The sequence below is a fragment of the Leucoraja erinacea genome, chromosome 15, assembly GCF_028641065.1.
Source record: "Leucoraja erinacea ecotype New England chromosome 15, Leri_hhj_1, whole genome shotgun sequence".
Taxonomy (NCBI): domain Eukaryota; kingdom Metazoa; phylum Chordata; class Chondrichthyes; order Rajiformes; family Rajidae; genus Leucoraja; species Leucoraja erinaceus.
In genome coordinates this window covers 25,277,794-25,297,688 of record NC_073391.1, presented here as the reverse complement: position 1 = coordinate 25,297,688, position 19,895 = coordinate 25,277,794, and the positions used below count along the sequence as shown (strand labels likewise).

The 19,895-nt window shown below is 39.8% G+C and overlaps 1 long non-coding RNA gene across 5 annotated transcripts in view; it reads left to right on the top strand.

The window, feature by feature from the left end:
• Positions 1–19,895, top strand: part of LOC129704062 (uncharacterized) — a 56,478-nt gene that overhangs the window by 12,441 nt on the left and 24,142 nt on the right. For 4 of the 5 annotated variants that reach the window (XR_008724678.1, XR_008724677.1, XR_008724675.1 and 1 more), the window contains exon 4: positions 6,377–6,833. The exons of the other annotated variant lie outside the window; for it this stretch is intronic. This is a non-coding gene — a long non-coding RNA (uncharacterized LOC129704062). Of the gene's footprint in view, positions 1–6,376; positions 6,834–19,895 lie in introns of those variants that run through there. 5 annotated transcript variants of the gene reach the window in all.

The window sequence follows — 19,895 nt, the reverse complement described above, 5'->3', positions numbered from 1 at the left end:
ACTGAAGGCAGATTTAATCAAGCAATTTTAATCAGTCACAAACTTTTTCAGACTTGAGTTTAGATTAAACTGTAGTCACGAATGGTTAATTAATAGTCCCAGCTTCCGTCCTGTTTTTTTTTTTAAGTTGTGTGTGCCATGAACAATAAACTGAAAAGTTGCGGCTTGCATTTTACTTAATTTAAATATTTTGTAAAATGTTGCATGCGCTTCATGTCTTTCAAACTATTTTAAAATGAATACTTTTTATACCTTCAGATTAACATTGAAACACATACAGTATATTATCGAAACAAATATCAATCGATCTCAGCGCCACTGGCGAGTTGAATACGTTTACATCAATGTTTTAAAAAGTTCAGCTAGGTTATGCAGCGTCTGATTAAATTTATTATTTATTGTTCAATATCAACAGCGGACGACAAGCTGTAGACAAGTACGAGCGCAACTTTGCTTACTACGCGGTTTAGAAATAATTCGGTATTTTTGAAGGAGCGGTTGAGAAATGAGCAGGCAAGAAAAAAAGTGTTAAGGTCTCCCGCCAAAACCAATGCAGTGGCGGACTTTGGATGTATGAGTGACATATTAGGCTCTGTGAAACTGATCTGCTCACACCCGGTCAATTTCATTGTAACCCTTGGTCAATGTCACAGTTCAGTCACGCCGCCTCCACTCTGGGCACCTGTAAGAATTTGCAAATTATCGTAATGATGAAATGAGGAGTGAATAGTTTCAAGGGGAAAGCGTTCGCGCGAGCCGTTGTCTAAGGTGATTAAAACTATAGTTTCAAGTATGCATTTATCACATTCGATGAGTTAATCTTCCAGCAAGAGGAATTCTGCGAATTGTGCATCTGGAAGCAGATTTTTTCAGGCGACACTAAATAAACATCTCAAGTCTGAACAGGAATGCTGTCCGGTAAAATAACGAACTGCCCAATTCGCAGCTAATGCCCGCCGTTCACCCAGCCTTGCTTGCCATGACTAACATCTATCTTGCATTCCACGCGATGTTATTAAATGGAACAATAACCATAGAAACGTTTTGCCATTGTGGAATGCAAATTGGTTCGCCGCAGTCCAATCATTCCCTAAATGTCTGCACTCCGCATAAATATGTGAAAATTCTTTGTAATGGAACAACTCTCGCCACCACCGCCCCCCGCCTCCCCAAAAAAGTACTAGCCTCAGAGAAGTACCTGCTTTATTTTTCTCGCCCCCTATCATGTGTGGCTCCTGCTCGACACACTTCGAGATTGGTGACCCTACTCCTAATCGCCCGGGACCCTTTGACCTGCAGTTGAGGTGTTCGGTATGTATGGAGTATTCTTGGTGTATTGCCGGTGTTTGCATTTAAATTCATTGATTGGTGGTTTATATTTAAATTTGCCACGTTGACTGTCATTTGACTTTCACTTGGAGATGTGCGTGCCAGTGTGTTGTGCACTGTGCCACTCAAATGGCCAATGTCCTACGGTGCAATTAATGGCGGGTAGAGGGCGAGGAATGGCGGGCACATTTAATAACACACGTTAAGTAAAGCCCGATACTTCATTAAGAATTCTTGAAGTAATTGTGTACGGCTGATCAATGATCGGCGTGGACTCGATGGGCCGAATGGCTTGTTTCCACACTGTATGTTAAAACTAAACTGAACGAAAACGAAGTAGAGAGGGCACAAACAACGCCGGCCACAATAAATGTTATCTTACAGGTTTTACAAAGCCACCTTTAGTACAGCTGTAAATTGCAATTGCCCGGCAGAGTCATGAGAAAGACCTGCCTGGTTGAAAAATGCACGAGATGCTATTGCTAGGAAGGGAAAACGAGCGTTAGTGCAAGATAAGGTCGTTTCAACCTCATGAAACCCGGGTTGGATTTTTCTCAGTCGCCATATGTGCAAACTATTTTTTGTTTGAACTTCTTTGCATACTATGCACATTCTGTAGCGTGTCACATGCACAACCCCCTCAGTCTTTTACATGTACAGTAATTATTAACATATGTGCCAAAACCTCGTTGTCTGTACTTGGGAAGGCACCGCGCCAGAAACAGTGTTTATTTTACCCCCATGGCCACACTTCCTGTTAATTGTACTGCCTATGTCTTTCTGGGCTTAATTTAGCATTCTATCCACAATAACTTAATCATTTATTTCAAACGGGATTGCCCTAAACGTTCATATCAAAGTTATTGTTTAGAAAATGTTGGCCAATAGAACAGATATTATAAGCGCTCAACATCGGTAAACCATGCTTCAATATATCTAGGGGGCTATGAACGTACTTTTTGATGAGAGATAAATACTGTAGGTTATTACGCAAATGACTTCAGCTAGTCTTTTACTGCGACCTCGTGTTTAGCTAATCTCATTCCATCGCCTTCATTTTCCTCCCTCGCTTGTGCAATGGGCAGCACTTGGAAGGTCTTCAGTGGCTAACCTGTTACTTTGATGGGAATGAAGTGCAAAGTTCATTTTAATTTTGGAACATCAAAGCGTAAACGAGGCATTTTGACTCTCTGGGAGAATAGTGCAGCAACCGAATACTGGCGAAATCCCATCGATTAGCAACCCCTTTTAGCCAGTCGCTTGTCGTTTGGATTTCAATTTCCTTTTTTGTTCTTTCCATTTATTTCCCACAAACAATATGTTTCCATTTCTCTCCTCATCCCACCCGCACTTGTTCAGCGAAGCGGATGCCAGAGTGGCTGTACCAAGAAACACATATGAATGTGTGTTCTGTGGGAGTGAATATGGTTGTACAAATATAAATGCAATACAATGAACTGCAGTTATTGGTTTATACCAAAAATAGACATAAAATGGTGGAGTAACTAAGCGGGTCAGGCAGCAACTCTGAAATATCACCCATCATTTTTCTCCAGAGATGCTGCCTGACACCCTGGGTTACTCCACCATTTTGTGTCTATCTGTGTGCAATAATGAACATATCCAAGTGTGAGTATATTTTTATTGGTAAGATGGATGGGAGTGTACACCTGCTGTGACATGGGCTGCATGTGTTAAAGAGAGTATGTGAGCTATCAATGAGGACATTTACTTTAGTTTAGTTTAGTGATACAGCCTGGAAACTGGCCCTCCGTGGCACCTAGTCCATGCCGACTATCGACCACCCTATTTCTATGTTATCCCACTTTTGTATCATACACGCTAGTGGCAATATACAGAGGCCACTTAACCTACAAACCTGTAAGTCTTTGGAATGTGGGAGGAAACCGGAGCACTCAGACAAAACCCATCACTTTTGTGGAGTCTTTAAGAGCTTTGACATTTATCTTCTTGTCGATACAACAGCGGGGTTTCAGTTTTTATCTTTAAATAATTAAATAGAGTTAATCTGATTTACTCCATTCCAATGCGATGTTTCCAATGACATCCAATAATTTCGCTATTTCTGTTTAGTTTAGCGTACAGATACATCATGAAAGCAGGCCATTCGGCTCACCGAGTCCGCATCGACCAATGAATACCCACACGCTAGCTCTATCCTGCAAACTAGGGACAATTTACAGCAGCAAATTAATCTACAAACCTGCACGTATATCGAATGTGAGAGGAAACTAGAAAACCCGGAGAAACCCTACGCGGTCACAGGGAGAACGTACAAACTTCGCAGTCAGCACCCTTGATTAAGATTGATTCCGGGGCTCTGGCGCTGTGAGGCAGCAGCTCTACCGCTGTGCCACTGTGTCGACAAATTTGGAACAGAAACAGAAATGTTTTTTAAAGACGATATGTGGGGCTGTTTTCTTTTACACACGAGGGTGGTGTGTCCCTGGAATGCGCTGTCAGGGGTGAGTGATGATGGAGGCTGATACGATGGTAGCCTTAGATAGGTACATGGATGTGGAGGGAATGGAGAGATTTGGATCAGGCGCAGGCAGGTGAGATTAGTTTAACTTTGCATCAAGTTCCTCATAGACATATTTGACCGATGGACCTGTTCCTGCGTTGTTCTGTTCTATGTCCTATGTTCTAAATGCTGGACATCGTAGATCAGCAGCATTAACAGAGGCTTAAATCATATACGTTACAATTCCAAAGTAGTTCAGTGGTTGGCACTTCCACTTTATCCCCCCGCCTCCTCTCGGTCAGTGCGTGTACCTCTATGTGTGATTGTGAGAGGGTGTGGCGGCCGTAAATGTTAATGGATTTGTGCAAGTTCGTCCGCGTCCGCGTATGCGTGAAAGTGCCTTGCACTCTGCGACACGTCTAATGACTTGTTTGCGGCATTCCTTCGCTCAAAGAGAAGGGACCGATTGTAATGTTCCATGTGAACACGAAACACGATTGTATCAGAGGAGTTATTAAATAAATAGCGTGAACACCTCAGGTCGCTTTAGCATTCGTTAAATAGCAAAATAAAATCATGTCGTTGCAGGAAGAATAATAAGCCTTTGCAAGAAAATATACGGCATACCGCGCTGACAGGCGGTTTATCAGTGTCTTCATTGAACTACAGCATGGAACGATAAATAATTGCGGGCAGATTCCTTTAAAAGTGAGGCAGAACTCCAGATTTGAATTAGCCGTGATTTCTATTTTGCAGATAACGCTCCCCTTTCCCATTGGTGCGGGTCGGTCACAAACGACTTAGCTACTGCTAATTACCTCTGATCTTCACTGCAAAGAAAAATCTTAAAGCTAGCTCTAAATCATTGGCGGACCGATTTGCATCATTTTAATAAATCACTCGAACTTGGAAGAATAAGGTGCCTTAACAAGTAAAAATAGGTCATCGTGGCACACCGCAGCTTAATGTCTCCAATAAAGTCAGCAAGATAATAGAGGAGAAAGGTAAAAAATAAACGCAAAGCAAACTCAGGAAACGGCACTTTTCATACACCCGGATGTTAGTTCATCGCATGCTCTAATCTTCATGGCAGTTTGTCTTCATTTCAACTAAGGGTCCGATCTGAATCAGTAACGAAAACATAATGAACCAAAATATGAAAACACAAACGCCTGACAGCAATGGACAGTTTTGCGGTTTTATTTTTCTCGCTTGGGTTTCGATCTTGGATCACCGGCCTTCTGGGGACCAGAGATTTCAGCGACTCGCCCTCATCTGCTCGGCCTCCCCAGTTACGCCGCTTCTGGCCCGGATGCGTCCGGTAATGATGGAAGTCTGAAGGTAAAAACTCTCCAGAGAGGCCGTTCTCAAAAACCTGGAAGCGGCACTGTGGCTCGGAGTTTGCAACATCTCCCGGGAGCTTCAGCCGCGCCTAGGCTATAGCCGATACACTGCACGCGTAGCGCTGGCAGAATCCCCGCAGCAGTCCACTTTACATTTTTCTGCAACCCAGCTGATTCCTTTCCCTGGAATTTTGCGACAGACCTATAGATTTCCGCAAACTCTTTCCTCGTGGCCCTGTAGGCAACGAGTTCGCTTTTCGTTTCGACTTCATTTCAGCAAAAGCAAACTAAAAAGGTTGGGAAGCCGCGGCGTAAAATTAAAACCAAAGGTTTCGTCTAACAAAACATAGAAGTGCGTGCGTCAGATTATCGAAGCAAAAATCTGGTGAAGTATATTTAATACATAGTGTTTAAACAATTTCCTGGTCACCCCGTGTCATCAGTTTGCGGAATTATTGCTTTATTTCACATGACATGAAGGTCCGAAAGTCTTTGCTCAGCCTTGGCGTATTGCAAATGTATTTCTAGTTGGACTGGTCAGTTAACGGAATGTCTTTCAACCGAACGCCGTACAAGTGCTGGGAGTTTAGGTAGATGTTCCCAAAAAAGGTGAAAAGCAACATGGAACGGTTTGGAGCCGGGGCATTTAGAATGGAGGCGCCTTGTGGGTGATAGTGGGAAATGTTTCGTCCTGCGAATGCGGTGCAATTTACCAAAATATAGGATAGACACAAAAAGCTGGAGTGACAGCGGGGCAAGCAGCAGCTCTGGAGAGAAGGAATGGGACACATTTCGGGTCGAGACCCTTCTTCAGACTTAACAAAATATAATGCAGTTTAAAATAACTTATTCGCAAAAAAACACGAAATAAGTGGGGAAGACCACTTTCCTGGTTACGTTTGTTCTTCCATTCGATAAGGTCACATTTGATCTTTTACCCCTGCGCCGCTTTCCCTTAATAATCTGAAGAAGGGTTCCGACCCACAATATCACCTATTCCATTTTTCCGGAAATGCTGATTGAGTCGCCGAGTTACTCCAGTATTTTGTGTCTTCCTGCATCTAAACCTAAATTGTTCAGAAAATCTAGCATTTGCAAGAATGCAAATTGCAATAAACATTGCGTTTATCGCTCTCCCGTCAAGTGGTCTAGGGATTATTTTTGTGCAAAGGATATATTTTCTAATTTAAACTTTTCTCCATTTCTCCGCGTTGTTTAGGTTTGAATATTAGTACCCTCGAGTCAATGGAGAATGTTCGACCGAGAACAAGGCTATTCGGGGCTTCCACGGGAGGGTTTGAACTCTGTTCAGCCTTCCTGCATCGCCGACGGATTTATGAGACCAACGTTCGGGGAATATGTTCAGCATGAATATTACAGTCCCCAGTCACGATCTTAAAGAAACGAATAACTTTCACCATGGTTTCCATGTGTTCTGTTTTTAAAAACAAGCGCGTACTTTAAAGATATTGTTTAAGATCACGCGTTTGTTCGTTTAATAAGAAGAGGCAGTTATAAGGCGAGGTGAAGAGTTAGTTAAAGGTAGCTATAAACTTTTCTCTGCTAAACTAAGCGGGTGAAAGAATTTCACCTCCGACTGTAAAGGTATAAGGATGATTGAAAAAGAAAGGTGTACCTTACAGTAAGACTTTTTTTTAAATTCACATCTGCTTATACCCGTTGTCTGTTTTACATTTTTGTCAATAATTTGGCGGTATTTCGGCCAGCACAGCGATTATATTATCCCCCCCCCCCCCCCCCCTCTCCCCCCCTCTCCCCCCCTCTCCCCCGGCATGGATTATCGGCCCCTTTGAAGGCCCCATTGCTGAAGTGCGAAATAGTTGTTTTAAAGATATCTAACGCAGCCACGCACGCAATATATTGCAAAATCACAAAGGTGCATTTGAGGTAACGTCTCCGAAATTGCGTTAGGATTGATCCTTTCATTGGTTGATTGGAGATGGGGCATCTCAATTTCAAATAATATTGTTGACAATGATGGGTCATATCTGAGTACAACATAAAAATCAATTTATAATTCGCGCTGGGTATATAATAATAACTCGCGTAATATTAAGTGACATTGTTTAAAAAATATTATTTAAAAAATCACCATTAAAAAACAGTACCAGCTTGTTCATCATTGCACGAAAAATTGCAAATATATACACATGATAAAATTGACCAGTGATCCGCGTTCCTCTTCTTTATAACAAAGGCGGTGGCAAATCGGCGCAGTTGGCAGAGCTGCTGCCTCACAGCGCCAGAGACCTAGTTCAATCCTGACCTCAAGTGCTGTCTGTGGAGTTTGCAGGTTCTCCCTGTGACCGCGTGGGTTTCCTCTGCTTTCCTCCCATATCCCAAAGTGGTGCGGGATTGTAGGTTAATTGTTCTCTGTAAATTGCCCCTCGAGAGTTGGAAGTGGATGAGAAAGTGGAATAACTAATTTAAGCAAGTATGTGATCAATGGTCGGCGTGGAATCTGTGGTCCAAAGGCACGTTGTCATGCTGTTTCTTTCAATCCATTAATGTTTTCTAATATGCCTTTAATGTATAATGAAGTTATTCTTTTTATTCGATTAAATGTACTGCATCTCTTTTTATATAGAATTACAAGTACATTTTATAGAGCTTAGGACAGGTTCATTAGAAAGGGATTACTCACATTTGAAAGCGTTCTTGCACAAAGTAATGTAAATGCACGGTGTAATCGGTGGCACATGGATCTGAGAAGGATTAATCATCCGTATTTATTCATTAGTGCCAAATGGAAAAAAAATTCTGCCCATCACAATTAAACGGCAGATCAGAAAATTGGACATTTCAATCTTTTAAACCAATAAAAAATTCCTGAAGATAAACAGGAAAAGCTGGAATAAGTCAGCGGGTCAGACAGCATCTCTGGAGAAAAGGAATAGGTGACTTTTGCTCCAGAGATGCTATCTGACCCACTGATTACTTTTGCTTTTTGTATCTATCTTCGGCTTTAATCAGCATCTGTAGTTCCTTCCGACATTAACATTTTCCTATTGGTTGATATATTTCAGGGTATATTTTTGTAACCCATTACTTTAATAAATGAAATTTAATAAAGCCTTCCGCGCATTGAAAACGTTAATGATAATATAATGTAAAATATTGTAAATCGGTGGACAATCAGCTGATCGTTGCTTGTATTTTCCAGTATTTCAGCAACTCGGGTCTCAGGATTATGTTTCTTTAAAATGCTTATTAATATTTGAGGTATTATTTAAATTGGGCAAATAGTCTATAAAATAAAGTCTATGGAAATAACTAGGATAAGACCAGATTCATCCGGTGAAATCGTCAACACCGCGCAAATGCTCTTTCCAGTTAAACCAAAATTAATTGCTAGCAGGATTTTGTTTCATAGGAAGGCAGGCTGGACAAAAACAAACACTCTTAAAAGATACAGGCGAAAATCCTAGCATAGAGACAAAATTAATCCAGCAGAAAGTTTCATGTAACCAAATGGTTTACACATTTTTGGGATAACAAATGTCTTCAAGATTCTCTCCTGAAAAAGAAGAGAATTAGCAAAACGCTCTGAACCGCTTCTTGGTTTCTCTGATGATAGTTTGAAGGTGCACCATGTTTTTTTTAAATCCTTCCTTTCACGGTATATAGGCGTCGCCGGTAATTTATTGCCTCTCCTTCATTATCACAGGTGACTTTTTAAAGCCATTTTAAGAGAATTGAGTGCCAGTAGCATCATTTTGCCTGATCTATGTTGCGACTTTTAAAGTTCATATTGAGATTGTTGCTGAATGCTTCAGTAGTTATTGATTATTTTAAACTACGAAACACAAACGTACCAACTCAGTAACAAGCACTGCGTATAGACAATAGATAGACAATAGACAATAGGTGCAGGAGTAGGCCATTCAGACCTTCGAGCCAGCACCGCCATTCAATGTGATCATGGCTGATCATTCCCAATCAGTACCCCGTTCCTGCCTTCTCCCCATACAGAAACATAGAACCATAAACACGTGGAGCAGTGTAGTTCCTTCATGCGCGAACCTCAATTATACATCATTGTGTAACCTGTTCTTCAGCATGGGGAGACACAAAATGCTGGAGTAATTCAGCGGGACAGGCAGCATCTCTGGAGAGAAGGAATGGGTGTTGTTTCGGGTCGAGACCCTTCTTCAGGCTTGCCTTTCAAGTCTCTTCCAAAGTGTGCCAAAAAATGCCGTACAAGAGACGAAGTAATTTCGAAATGTAATTATTGTTGCACTGTAGGAAACGACCCTCCAAAGAAAACACCACTGTTGTTCAAAAGTAATTAATTAACTGCCATGAATAGCTAATAGCAAGCGGGGAGATAGATAGCTGTTCACCCGCAAACAAGTTAATTTCCACGCAAGGCTGAATTATATTAATCCTCATTCCAGCAGATTTTAACAGGAGTACATTCGATTTTACTGCACACAATGTTCTGAAGCACCACTTTTGCAATTGGGTGCTGCGGAACACTAAAAGTGCACTAAAACCATTTTGAACTCAAGTGAGGAAGAAACAGGTTGCAGAGAATCATCTGATTGTTAGGGTGCTTTGACTAAATCTAAGATTTACCCTGTAAGAAACATGGCAACGTTTTGAAAATAAAGGAGAATTTGAAAGAATAATGCCTATGATTGGCATAGTTCCTGGAACTGTTATTCCGCTCAAAATATCAGTAACATTTCTCCACAGAAAGCAATTATGCTTGCTAATATAACAAATCTTGGATGTGTTGACTTACCACAATTTTCACATTTTCACAAGAATATTTGTATCAATGGCAGGGTGTTAACTCACAATAAAATATTTCATGCCATTAAATGTCAAATGCGAAATAATATATTGAAATCGAATCACAGTTGCCACGTGGAAATAATTACATTTTAAGGAGTAGAGTGGATTAATAATTAGTTGTATTGCCACAGTTTGTATGAAATACAATGTGCAAGAAAAAAACAGGTGGTCTCTTAAAAATAGCCCATTCCTACTGCCACTGTTTCCATGGAGATGGGTGTATCACTTCTTACTTCATAAAATAAATGATTTGTAATCATATTTAGGGTTCTCTCTGTAAACTCCAGGTGTAGTAATGTCAGTCAGAATTACATAATCTGTAAATACAATCATACAACAAACATTACAGAACACATTTGGGCCCTTTTTTCCCCTCCTAGATTTTAAAAACTTTGCCAAACACTTTTTCATCAGGACAATACCCTTTTTAAGAGCACTGACTGCTGATTAGAATCAGGACTACTGATCTTTAGAAACCTTAGAAAGATTGTAAGATCATGTGTTGAACACATGTTTTATAGCCAAACAAGTTTATGATCTAATTGTTTGCAGCTAAGGAAAGATTGATCACAGTGTCTGGCATACAGCAAATGATAATATCTCCATAATCTAAATCATTAAATAAATTATGCTGTGAACCTGCAGAATTGTAAATTAACCATCTAGTCACAGTTTCCTTATGTGAAGCTCAGTGTGAATAAGTTGTGTGAAATAGGGGTTACGGTGCTGAATTAATGCTAGACACCCTATAGGTTGGGAACATTGTTACTTTGAATTAGGCATGACAATCCTATCAATATAATAAATGTTGGGAAAAATTAGGAAACTTATTTATTTCTAATGACATGAACATGCAACTAAACTAAGTCTGTCCTGAAAACCTATTGTAAGTCTTTCGTGATTTTCTAACTAAAGCCAACGACAGCATAATTGTAGGAAGAAAAATGAGAAGCAAACTTTGAAAAGTAGGTAGGATGAAAATGGTTTGATTGGAGAGAGGGACTGGAGTACGGAGGGATCTGGTTGTCCTTATACATGCAGCAGAAATTTGGCTTATAGGTAAAATGATAATCCAGAGGGTAAAAGGAATGTTGGCATTGATTGTAAAATAGATGGAGTACAAAAGTAAGGATATCTTGGCACAACTGTCCAGGGTGAAACCACACCTGCAGTACTGCATACAATTATTGTTGTCCTCATTTATGGAGGAACATACTTGCATTGAATTTAGTTCTCTAAGTTCATTTTGTTCATTCCTGAGATGGGTAGGTTGTTTTATGAAGAAAGGTTTAGCATGTCGGGCCAATACATTAGGAATTGGAAGAATGAGACGTTATTTTATGAAAACATATGGGCTTCTGAGGGAAATTGATGTGGATGCTGAGATGATGTTTCCCTGCTTTAGGGAATTCGAACTAGGGGGCAGGATTTGTAAATAGGAGTTAGACATGCAAGACAGAGATGAGGAAAACAATCAGAGGATTGAAAATATGTTGAATTCTCTACTTGCTGAGCTGTAGAGACAGAGTCAATAGACCTATAAGATTGATAGGCATATAGACCACAAGGGAGTCAAGGAGTTTGGTGAGAGCATAAAAGTGGTGTCAAGGCAAAGAATGGATCAGCCGAGATCTTATTGAATGGAAGAATGGGCTGGAAGAGTCACTTGACACATTACCTCTCCTACATTTATCTTTCATTGTTTTAAGAGAATCAGTGCGTAATGTATCTGTACAGATATATTTGTTGCTGGGAAGCAGCAGTATAGTCTAGGTTGGAGGGCAGATCATTCTTCATAACTGATCATAGGTACTGAAGCAGGAACACCTGTTGAAATTTAAGAAGGAACAGCAGATGCTTGAAAATCGAAGGTAGACAAAAATGTTGGAGAAACTCAGTGGGTGCAGCAGCATCTATGGATCGAAGGAAATAGGCAACGTTTCGGGCCACCAAAACCCTTCTTAAAACTGATGTGAGGGTGGGGGGGGCGAGGTGGGAAGAAGAAAGGAAGAGGAGGAGCCAGAGGGCTGAGGGAGATCTGAGAAGGGGGAGGGGGACGGTAAAGGACTACCTGAAATTCTCAGCTCACTCTCAGCCCTCTGGCTCCTCCTCTTCCTTTCTCCCCCCAACCCCCCCACCCTCACACCTGTTGAAGTAGCTGTTTTCAAAATATGTCCACAACTTTATGAAAAAAAAATAAAAATTATTTAGTTGATTGAGTATTAAAAAAATCATAATTGGAATCAACACCCTCTTTGTACACCACAATTAACGTGGGGAATATCTGGGCTACAGTATATGCACTTCAACTTTTATTGGTTTAAAAGGCAGAACAATTGCACAAAGTACAGGATCTCTTCAGAGATGTATGCATGTGCCTACTGCATGCCAATAGCCTGATATTAGGGGCCACAGCGCCATTATGTCTATCAACACTACAATACTATCAATAAACATCTTCATTATCATTCTGAGTGGATCATGCTGTGAATGATATACTCGCCTTTCATATTCTATACATAATATTTTATTCTTTAAAAGTTAGTTATAACAGCAAACCATTGTATCAACTTGTAGGTACGTACATTATTTCTAATAAATGAGGTAAGTTCTTCAAGGGTCAACTATTTTGCTGTATTGTATGTTATGATTTCATTCCAACATTAATTGAACAAGATACTTATGAACTGTCCCATCAAGATATCTTAGTGTTTCCAAGCATGGGAGGAAAGGAATGGGTCTGAGAATGTGAGCTGATGGTCATAAAGTAGAGGGATGGCTCAACTCTGTTCAACAAATTAAAAGTCCAATTAACAGATAAAACAAAGGAAAAGCTAAAGGAACATTGATTATTATTTATTATTTAAATCCATTCTTGTACAAATAAATTGAAAGGGAGTTTAAAACTCTCATCAAAGATATCTGTTTATTGAGTATAAGTGTTGAAGGCTGTAAAAGATGTCAATGATAATAGTGCTGTATCAGCTGTAATGGTTTACACTTACACATTATACCCATAGGTGTTACAGTAGTTAATTGGTAGTTAATTCTTTGTTATACCCAAGCAGATCTTGGAACACATTTAGATTCCCACTTTCTAATAACAGGAACAAATTTTCAATGAACTTTGTTGCAGTTTAAAACAGGCAAATTATGGTTTTAAGGTAACTTTCCATTCGCTCATGAGCCCATTGCAGCATCAATTACTAATAATTGATAAAAATGCTCTGACAACATTTTCCTGGAGGATTTAAAAAAAATTGCTGCAGACAATTATATATTTTAAAATAAAGTCTTTAAATCAATTGAAATGGAAATATACTTAATTGGTGTGTTTCAACAACAAAATATTAATTCACCTAATCATTTCCATTCACGCTTCCATTATAGTTGAAATTATCATTTAAATAAATTTGCTAATAATTTTTTTTAACTGAATTTTTTGAATACTGCATGGATAATGGAAAATATACATTTGGCAGGTATATCACACAAATTACAAGAATTTATCATCATGTATTATTATATCATTGTTGTAGCTTTAAACATAAAAGAATGCTTTTATTTCTACGTGCAGTTACATTTATATTTGTTTTCTTTTCATGTGCTTCTCCGTGTCCTACTTTTTCCTAGATCACCCACTTCCTCAAGTCCTATACCCATTTTCTCTCTGAATTATCCCTCAAATTATTGGTTCCAACATAGGCAGCCATGCTTTCAATTGGCAAAGCCCAACATATTCCGCGAAAGGTATTGCTTTGTCTCAAGCCCAGCACAAGCTGTTAACATTCTTGGCCACTGCTACATCACCATCAAGTATTGTATGTTTCCACCCCTTGCTCCCATTTCTGCCAGACTGATCGTGATTGGTATTGCAATGGTCTCCATCTACACTGTCTCGTTAAGGCCACCAGCATAATCAACGATGAGTCACACCTCGGTCTCTCCTTCTTCTCCCCTCTCCCGTCAAGCAAAAGGTACAGAGGTTTGAAAAGGGGTAGGGTAGTTTCTTTACAGCTGTTATCAGGCAACTGAACCATCCTATCACGAACTAGAGCATGATCCTGAACTACCATCTACCTCATTGGTGAAGCTTGGACAATTTTTAATCGAACTTTGCTGGAATTTATCTTGCATTAAATGTTATTCCCTTTATCTTGCATCTGTAGACTGTGCGTGGCTTGATTGTAATCAATCATGTATAGTCTTTTTGCTGATTGGATAGCACGCAACAAAAAGCTTTTCACTATACCATGGCACACGAGATAATAATGATCTAAACTAAAACTCATTTGTTACCAGGTTCATTATGTTGTATTGTATTCATTGTATTCCTGACTGTGTTCCGACAAGGACAAATAGGGTCCAAACCTAACCAGAATCCTTGAATGAACAGAGAGATGCACTCACAGCTAGTGTCCAGATCCAATCAAGGTGGACAATCCTGCACTGCACAAAATATGATGTATGATCTCTTAAAGGCTATCAGGGAACCAAGTGAGACTTCCAAAACAAGCTAGAGGATCAATTCAATTAAACATACGATAGGCGACTGAGGCAGGTTTGAAAAAGTCAATGTAACACTGCAAATGTCCTTCTTCAAATATAATAGCAGAACGTAGGGAACAGGATACCATAATTATGAAGATGATAGACTTTGACCACTGACATACGAACACTTGGATGTGCACAGTAATATCTTCATTTTGTCTTTTGCCTGATTGAAAAGTGATGATGATTACTATGGTTGACAGCTAAGACTTTTCATACTCTGGCTACCCCTCAATAGCTTGCTCTCTACAGGTTATGGAAGGTGGACTCAGTCCTCTTGTTTTCAGCATAGTTCTGGACAATCATTTCTATAGCTATCTACCTGCAGGCCCATGAAGAATTTCCTTGTCAGTGGCATCTTTGGACTGTGGTGCTGTTCTGTTTGTTCTCCTGTAAATTTCAGCTAGAAAAAGTGCAGCGAAGATGTAGAATGGTGTTGCCAGGACCCAAGAACCTGAGCTAGAGGAGAGGGTGGGCAGGCTAGGACTATATTCATTGGAGCGCTGGGGGCTGAGGGGTGATCTTATAGAGAGGTAAAACAACATGAGGAATAGATAGGCTGGATGCACAAAGTCTTTTACCCGGAGTATGGGAATCAAGAACAAGAGGATACAGGTTTAAAATGAGAGGGGAAAGACATACCAGGAACCTGAGGGACAACATTTCACATAGAGGGTGATGGGTATTTGGACCGAACTGTCAGAGAAGGTAGCCGAGGAAGGTACCAGAACAACATTAAACATTTTTGTACAGGAACATGGATAGGAAAGATTTAGAGGGATATGGGCCAAACAGGGGCAAATGGGGCTAGCATAGATGGGGCATGATGGACGGCATGGACAAGTTGGGTCGAAGGGCCTGTTTCCATGTGGCATGGCTCTACGACTCTCAATTACTTGAGGCCACCCCTGCAATGCCCTCCCATTGTTGCAATCATGAGAAAATATCAACATCACTTTAGTTACATATGTTGACAAAATGTGGTGGGGAAACCACTGTTTCCCCTCAGGAAATTTCAGTTGTTTTAAATTATCTTCTTCCAACAAACCATACTTCATTGAGGTTCACCATGTAATGTATCAATGAGCTGACCTTACTAATTCTGGCAAGGCCTTCAAGGCATATATCCAGCAAGAAGAAGTTCAAGCCATCTGTTGCTTAAGTGAGACAATCGAGATCAATGACATTGCCATAAATCCCAACATTACAATCCAATAATAAAGCTATTGAGGTATAAGAAGTACTACCATAATATTTAAGTAATATATAACAAATGGGATGTTTTAGATTTACGAGAGACTACTCCTTATCATTTTTTGTCTCAATAGACATATTGATACGATAAACTCAGTTAAAACAAAGCTTGCAGTAATCTCTTCACTACAGATGGCTTGAATAGTGAATAGAAAATGTAAATTTGACATCAGGTAGTAGGGATGTTCTTGTGAACCTACAGCTTAGGTCCATTATTAGGGGAAAGTAGTGGTTAGTTTTTTATTTTTATGTGTTTTATTTGAACGAGGAGATATGGACATTAACAAACAAGATAAGCTGATTTCTTATTAGTCTCAGAAATTTATCAGCTTCAGTTGTTGAAGTTCAATTTTTTTTTTGCTTCAATATTTAAGTCAACCAAATCAGCTAATTGGACAAATCAGTTTATTTGTTAATGATATAATACTAATAAAAATAAATACAGTATTATATCATTAAAAGAGCATGTTAATGAAAGGCCTGGATAGAGTGGATATGGAGAAGATGTTTCTATTGGTGGGAGAGTCAAGGACCAGAGGGCAGAGCCTCAGAGTAAAAGGACATACCTTTAAAAAGGAAAGGAGGAGGAATCTCTTTTGTCAGAGGGTGATCAATCTATGGTATTCTTTGTCACACATGGCTGTGGAGGTCAAGTCATTGGGTAGATTTGCAGCAACGATTGACAGGTTCTTGATTTTATAAGGGTGTCAAAGTTTATGGGGAGAAGGCAAGAGAATGGGGTTGAGAGGGAATGATAGATCAGCCATGATTGAAAGGCGGAGTAGACTTGATGGGCCAAATGGCCTAAGTTTGCCCCTATTACTTATGAACATTCACTTCTGAACATGTTGTCCTCACGTCTGCCCTACAGATGGCGCTGCCTACATAACCATAGGACCTACTTTCTCCAGCTATTTCACCAAAGGCTAAAATTGCTTTAGATTTTAAAAATATTGACAACTATTCACTTTATATGCAAGACAAATGCACCTCATAATATTATTAACCAGCTGAATACTGGCAATGTGGAGTTTGGAGGAGGAATATGTGAAATTGTTTTGTAATTCATATGATCTTAACATCACAAATCTGTGCAGTGGTCCACTTGATAATCCGCCATAGTCTTCATCTATCAGATCTAGTGAAACAATATTGCATTTGGAGATAGCCAGTCATGCAGTGCCAGTAAATACTAGAGATGATAAATACTAGAAGTTCACACCAGAAGTATTGAAAGAAAGATATCTACTGTAATGCAGACAGAAATAAAAAACACGTGCTCATAACATATGTATCATAACACCATTACATTACTAATTCACAAGACATACTTACATACTGTACTGCCTTGCTCCTTTGAAAAACAGCATGAAATACTTTCTTCACATACTTTCAGCAGTTATAAATCCAGCCTTTTCATTGATTTTTTTCAGATGCTTGGATCTTCTGCATTTTGGATCTTTGTCATTGTAACTACTGCTTGATCAAAATAATGTGTGAATGTATTTTTTTCTTCAGTAAGTGGTTCCGTACCAATTTCTGAATTTAATGAATTACCACATTTTTCTTCAACATGTCCCGGTGCGAGTTCTGTAATCGGTTGGTCAAAGTGGACACGTGACTTTAACTCAAACTTGAACCAAATACGAAATAGCCATGCAGACTTGTGGTACCGATATCCCTCTTCATTGTATACCCTGTCATTAGTTTTAACATTCATTTTCTCATGTTCACCATCATGACGCACAATACATTCTATTTGCATCAGTTCTTCTGTCAATAAGATCTTGGAACTAACTGTATTTTTTGCCAGAGTAGATGACAGAATTTCCTGCTGTAAGTATTCTCACCGATGGAGCTCTCTGCTGTTGTGCCATCTACTGACTGATGAGCTCCATGACTTTAACACATTTGAGGCACCTTGCATTGCCACTTATGCTATACATCAAATCTGCATTATCAGTTTTGATGTCACACAACTTCCTCTCTGTACTTTGTGGTTAGAAAATGTAGCCCGTGCAGATGCATCCCTTGCTCTGCTGCTCTGTAGCATTTGTCTTTATAAGAGAACAGAATAATTGCTTTTTTACCTGTATCAAGCATTCATTTCACTTGCATTCATATAATGCTGACCCTACCCCTGCTATGTACTGTATGGTGAGATAGAAAGAACTTGGTAATTAGTTTAGAATAGTGATATTATACATTCCATCAAACTTTGTGGCATATACAATTAACATTCTTTATAAAAACACTGGTGTGGTGATGGCTAGCATTTAATTTAGTTTAGAGATACAGCGTGGACACAGGCCCTTCAGCCCATCATGTCCGCAGTGACCAACGATCACCCGTGCACTAGTTCTATCCTATACACCCAACACAATTTACAGAAGCCAATTAATTTACAAAACTGCATGTCTTTGGAATATGGGAGGAAACCAGAGCACTCAAAGGAAACTCATGTGGTCACAGAAAGAATGTACAAACTCCTCACAGACAGCACCTGTAGTCAGGATTCAACCCAGATCTCTGGTGCTATAAGGCAGCAACTGTGCCACCACAACATGTTAAGAACACGTCAGGTTGCTTTAAGCTGTTTGCCACAGTAATCTGCCATGTGACAGGAAGTATTTGTCATGTGCTGGAAGTTGCTTGTTCATAAGTATAACGGAGACAGGTCCTTTACAGAGATAAACTTTGGACTGGGTTGGACTTGGTGCAAAGGACCATAAATACAGAAAGTATGATTATAAATTTGCTGCTACCATGGATTTGTAACAGTGGAAGGGATGTAAAAACATTGTTATGGTATCTTTTGAGAACTGCCTGTTTCTTACATTGGTAGACTTTGCCTTCAGACTAAAATTATGACTGGGCAGTGTCAAGAACTACTGAAGACTCTTGGATTTGCTGTTACCAGGAGCAGCAGAGGGCTTGTAAGTTCTTGTTCGGGATAAAATCATTTTTTAGTAGAGAGGTGGAAAATCAGGTTGTATAGATTTAAAATGCAAACATAAAATGCTGAAATATTCACCAGGCCGGGCAGCATCAGCAGAAATGTTGTTTGCGATGTTTAAATCCTATAAAAGTAAAATTAATGCTTTTTTTTGGTAACAATCACCTGCCGTGACCTTGTAAGAACATTAGTGGAACACCTAGCAGAATAACAAACACCTGTTTGAACCATTCAATATGGTTTATTTATATGTAAATAAGTTATGTGAGTATCTAACAATCACACATAACAAGCATGTGAAGTACACAGTGAAATTTTGTTCAGTTGCTTATGAAAGATTATTGAAATGAAAACTTACAAGTACCTCAAGATGGGTTTAAAGACCATTTCCAAATGAACTACATCTAGCAGCATACATTGACACAATAAATAACTTGTATTTGCTCTGGAAATAAAGTGAAGAATTCATGAAATTCCGATTGAGTTACTGAATGTTACTAATTGCCACCACAGCAAACCTACGCAGCCAGAGATAGAAAATAAAGGTCAATGTTTTCTTGGATGCCAAGTGAGGCAGTAAGGTATAGGCAGATGGCATCTCTAATGTGTGAAATTTAAGTGCCACTTCTGTTCTTTAAAGGTATATAGAAACAAAGAGTAGTGAGAACATGGATACTGAATGCTAATGGAAAAGAGCATAAAAAGAGATTGGCTGTGACTTTTTGCACACTTATTACGGTGGTAGCCCAACAGAAAGTTATGTGTGCCCTTCACAAAAGTAATAGGGATACTGAAGATTTAAGGGCCTGTCCCACTTGGGCTTCATTTGCGCCTTATTTACGCGTCATGTTGAAAATTGGTCGACGCATCGTGACGCGTGGGTGGTGCGTGGGTGACGCACGCATAGCGCATGGTGAGGCGTGGAATCGCAAGTAGTGGCGCGCAGTATCACGCGGCGCTCCAGGATTTCGTGGTGCACCAAAATCCTCGCGCACCACCTGCGTGACGTATCACTTACGCACGCTGATGCATTGGTTATGCACGCTGACGCATTGGTGTTGCACGCTGACGTCCTGACGTTGCATGCATATCGAGTGGTGACGTCACCGTGCGTCCACGTCCGTAAATATGCATCGACGCGCGCCACCCATATACT